The following is a 5000-nucleotide window of genomic DNA, read 5'->3' on the forward strand; positions in this document are numbered from 1 at the left end:
TCCCTATTAATCATTACCTCGGGTTCCGAAAACCAACAAAATAGAACCGAGGTCCTATTCCATTATTCCATGCACACAGTATTCAGGCGGGCTTGCCTGCTTTAAGCACTCTAATTTGTTCAAAGTAAACGTGCCGGCCCACCGAGACACTCAATAAAGAGCACCCTGGTAGGATTTCAACGGGGTCCGCCTCGGGACGCACGAGCACGCACGGGGCGGTCGCACGCCTTCGGCTCGCCCCACCGGCAGGACGTCCCACGATACATGCCAGTTAAACACCGACGGGCGGTGAACCAACAGCGTGGGACACAAATCCAACTACGAGCTTTTTAACCGCAACAACTTTAATATACGCTATTGGAGCTGGAATTACCGCGGCTGCTGGCACCAGACTTGCCCTCCAATAGATACTCGTTAAAGGATTTAAAGTGTACTCATTCCGATTACGGGGCCTCGGATGAGTCCCGTATCGTTATTTTTCGTCACTACCTCCCCGTGCCGGGAGTGGGTAATTTGCGCGCCTGCTGCCTTCCTTGGATGTGGTAGCCGTTTCTCAGGCTCCCTCTCCGGAATCGAACCCTGATTCCCCGTTACCCGTTACAACCATGGTAGGCGCAGAACCTACCATCGACAGTTGATAAGGCAGACATTTGAAAGATGCGTCGCCGGTACGAGGACCGTGCGATCAGCCCAAAGTTATTCAGAGTCACCAAGGCAAACGGACCGGACGAGCCGACCGATTGGTTTTGATCTAATAAAAGCGTCCCTTCCATCTCTGGTCGGGACTCTGTTTGCATGTATTAGCTCTAGAATTACCACAGTTATCCAAGTAACGTGGGTACGATCTAAGGAACCATAACTGATTTAATGAGCCATTCGCGGTTTCACCTTAATGCGGCTTGTACTGAGACATGCATGGCTTAATCTTTGAGACAAGCATATGACTACTGGCAGGATCAACCAGGGAGCTGCGTCAACTAGAGCTGAGCAGCCGGCCGCCCGGGAGTGTGTCCCGGGGGCCCGCGCGAACACGCAAGCGTCCGCTCAATCATTCTGCAAACAGGAGGAGGCTGAGCTCCCCTGCACAATACACCTCGAAACCCTCTCAGGTCCCGGCGGCGCGCAGCGCCGTCCCAAGTACTTGGTCGGGTTCGAGAGAGGCGCAATCGCCCGGAGTTAGGCGAGTAGACGCTTTCGGTGCGACCACCCGTGCTCCCAACTGAGCTTGCCGCTGCCGACAGAGGCCCGGGAGCGTGCTGTCGTGGCATTGCCGGCGGGAGACAACACGCGCCACCTACGGTGACCGGCAGCTCCAACGCCAGCGCCACAGAAGGACAAAAGCCCCACTTGGGTGCCGAAGCGAACTCTCCCAGCACAGCGCACGCGCCAACACATCCGCACAGCTGCGATACAAACCACCAGCGAGAACCGCTGGGGCGACCGAGCAGCAGACGGCGTCGCGGCGCCGAGCGCCGGGCGGCAGCGCATCCTCAACGCACACAGTCCTCAATCGGACCAGCACACTGAAGATGTCCACCGCGCTTCGCACCGGGCCCGCGAGGACCTACTTTGGCCGCACGGCGCCGCGCGCAGGGTGCGCCGGCGCGCAGCTGCGACGCCTGCCGCGTCCGTCGGCCGGCGCGCCTGCCACTGGCCGCCCCCACCAGCCGGCTGTAGCGCGTGCGCCCACGCACCGCGCGGCCAGCACGCCGGGAGGCGCCCCCTCACCGGCCGGGGACGGTCCCACCCAGCCACCGCCGCGTATCGCTTCACACCCAGATGCCGTTCAGTTTCGTCGGCATGGTGGGTATCGCTGGAACAACCGGTTAGTACCTCAACCTATCGTCGCCATCACCGATTCACCCCTAGCGAGAACAACCGCACCACAACAGGTTACCATTTGTTCATTTGCGTAACTTCACCAGAAAACGCAGGCGTCCATCGCCATTTGCAACTTCCACGATTATTGCATGCCTGTGTCAGGTGTCACGCCCACACTACGTCTGCCCACATACACGCAACAAAATGTGCACGCCTAGACAATACGTGGAAGGTGGCCCCCGTACGTATGCGATGTCCATTGCTCGAACGACTGTCAACCGGCCTCTGTAGCATGTCGCAGATATGGAACGCGGTGCACCATGCCATCACGGTGTGTGAGGAGAGACGACTAGGTCCGAATACATCAACAGACAGCTCATGCTGATCGCCATCCACGGCGTCCGTTCCTCCCACACGTCTCTATGGCGTACCACACTGCAATCCAGCTCTCATAGGGAGACGACACGTAGCTGCGTGCACAATATTTGCACTGTATGGTCCGCCGTTTTTGGGCGCAGTCGTTGTACGGTCACACATGTGCCACGATGTATCATTCAGTACATAAGGACGAATGTGCAGTACAGATTGTGGTTTACGCGTACGACATTAGCGGACAGTTGACACAGGCCGCACCACAACGTAGCCTGAGTACGTCGCATGCGGAGGGCATTGAACATGCAAAGTTCTCACCAACCAGCTTGCGAAGGCAGGGGGCAAGGTGGGGACGTGGGGAGGGGCGGCATGTACGTCCTGCTGCCATCCACATTACAGTGTACAGCAGGAGCATGTGGAAAGTGAGCAAGACTTGCAAGGTGTTTAACATGAAGCGATACACAGGGGAGCGGGGAGTGCGAGTAGCGAACTATATTGCGAGGGTTGCGGGTGGGCAACACTACACTAATTGAACGAGTCGTATAACAATTACAGAGCAGGTTTAGGCGACAACGTGGGTTACGTTAGGCGACAACGTGGGTTAGGTTAAGGCACGACGTGGGTTAGGTTAAGGCACGACGTGGGTTAGGTTAAGGCACGACGTGGGTTAGGTTAAGGCACGACGTGGGTTAGGTTAAGGCACAACGTGGGTTAGGTTAAGGCACAACATGGGTTAGGTTAAGGCACAACATGGGTTAGGTTAAGGCACAACATGGGTTAGGTTAAGGCACAACATGGGTTAGGTTAAGGCACAACATGGGTTAGGTTAAGGCACAACATGGGTTAGGTTAAGGCACAACATGGGTTAGGTTAAGGCACAACATGGGTTAGGTTAAGGCACAACATGGGTTAGGTTAAGGCACAACATGGGTTAGGTTAAGGCACAACATGGGTTAGGTTAAGGCACAACATGGGTTAGGTTAAGGCACAACATAGGTTAGGTTAAGGCACAACATGGGTTAGGTTAAGGCACAACATGGGTTAGGTTAAGGCACAACATGGGTTAGGTTAAGGCACAACATGGGTTAGGTTAAGGCACAACATGGGTTAGGTTAAGGCACAACATGGGTTAGGTTAAGGCACAACATGGGTTAGGTTAAGGCACAACATGGGTTAGGTTAAGGCACAACATGGGTTAGGTTAAGGCACAACATGGGTTAGGTTAAGGCACAACATGGGTTAGGTTAAGGCACAACATGGGTTAGGTTAAGGCACAACATGGGTTAGGTTAAGGCACAACATGGGTTAGGTTAAGGCACAACATGGGTTAGGTTAAGGCACAACATGGGTTAGGTTAAGGCACAACATGGGTTAGGTTAAGGCACAACATGGGTTAGGTTAAGGCACAACATGGGTTAGGTTAAGGCACAACATGGGTTAGGTTAAGGCACAACATGGGTTAGGTTAAGGCACAACATGGGTTAGGTTAAGGCACAACATGGGTTAGGTTAAGGCACAACATAGGTTAGGTTAAGGCACAACATAGGTTAGGTTAAGGCACAACATAGGTTAGGTTAAGGCACAACATAGGTTAGGTTAAGGCACAACATAGGTTAGGTTAAGGCACAACATAGGTTAGGTTAAGGCACAACATAGGTTAGGTTAAGGCACAACATAGGTTAGGTTAAGGCACAACATAGGTTAGGTTAAGGCACAACATAGGTTAGGTTAAGGTACAACATAGGTTAGGTTAAGGTACAACATAGGTTAGGTTAAGGTACAACATAGGTTAGGTTAAGGTACAACATAGGTTAGGTTAAGGTACAACATAGGTTAGGTTAGGTTAGGTTACACGTTGTTGTAAGGAAAGGTGTAGGGGGGGGGCGGGGGCGGCAGGTTCGTTGATAGTGATTATAGTAAGTGAATGCTTGTGACATGATCAGATTTGTCACGTCAGGATGCACCTTTGGCTTATTAGAGGCGGCGCTCCAATTCTATGCTTGTGTCAGACCTGTGTCTTTGACTCATGTCATTGTTTGTGCGCTGTGACAGGAGGTACTATTGTGATGTTGGGTGCACCGTTGTATAGGACATGTGTGGGTGTTGGTGCCTGATCTGCGCAATGGTGGATGTCGAAAGGGTGGGATATTGTATTTTCCGCATGGACCTCCTGGTCTGGTTGTGATAGTGTGGATTGTGTAATGTGGCGGAGAGGATGCACTGGATGTTGTTCCATGCTGGTGCTTACATATTGTATGTGCGCCCGTTAGAAGCAGAGAGTGGTGCGTGATCAGAGTGGCTGGCTGACGTGTGGTTCCCATTGTGGGCAGACTCTTTCAGCATGTATACGGACAGTTGTATATATATTCTGTAGTTTGATGGCTCTGCATTGATTACTAATCAGCGCCGTGTGTACGGGTAATCTGGTTCCAGTCCAAAATGTTCCATCTGTGTACATTAGTGACAAAGACTCCCCTCATGCAGTGGGGCTCGGTCTGTTATAACTCTTCCGCGTAATATATTTGCCCCACGTTTTTGCGACTGCGAGTGCGAGTGCAACGCGCATGGGGACCGACATGCTGATGGCTCGGTATCGGACGCCGTACAGTGAGCAACGCGATCGCGTCTCTCGCTCGTAAGTGGTACAGGTCGCGGCTCATGTATAGGGACAGCGGGAATGTCGCATATTGGCAATAACTCTTCATGAAACGCACGTTATAGGGGTGGATTGCACTTTACGAGTGCGGGAAACGTCCGCCGTTCATCCGCTGGAGGTGCGCGTTTGGCGGTTGGGGTGGTGCACGAAC

The 5000-nt window shown here is 53.0% G+C and overlaps 1 non-coding gene across 1 annotated transcript in view; it reads right to left on the minus strand.

The window, feature by feature from the left end:
- The window catches only part of LOC124733633, a 1907-nt gene extending 940 nt beyond the window's left edge, over window positions 1-967 (minus strand). Inside the window, exon 1 of the ribosomal RNA XR_007009044.1 lies at window positions 1-967. This exon is cut by the window's left edge and continues 940 nt beyond it. This is a non-coding gene — a ribosomal RNA (small subunit ribosomal RNA).
- Window positions 968-5000: the final 4033 nt, after the last annotated feature.

This window comes from Schistocerca piceifrons, unplaced genomic scaffold (genome assembly GCF_021461385.2).
Source record: "Schistocerca piceifrons isolate TAMUIC-IGC-003096 unplaced genomic scaffold, iqSchPice1.1 HiC_scaffold_1402, whole genome shotgun sequence".
In the NCBI taxonomy this organism is placed as follows: Eukaryota; Metazoa; Arthropoda; class Insecta; order Orthoptera; family Acrididae; genus Schistocerca; species Schistocerca piceifrons.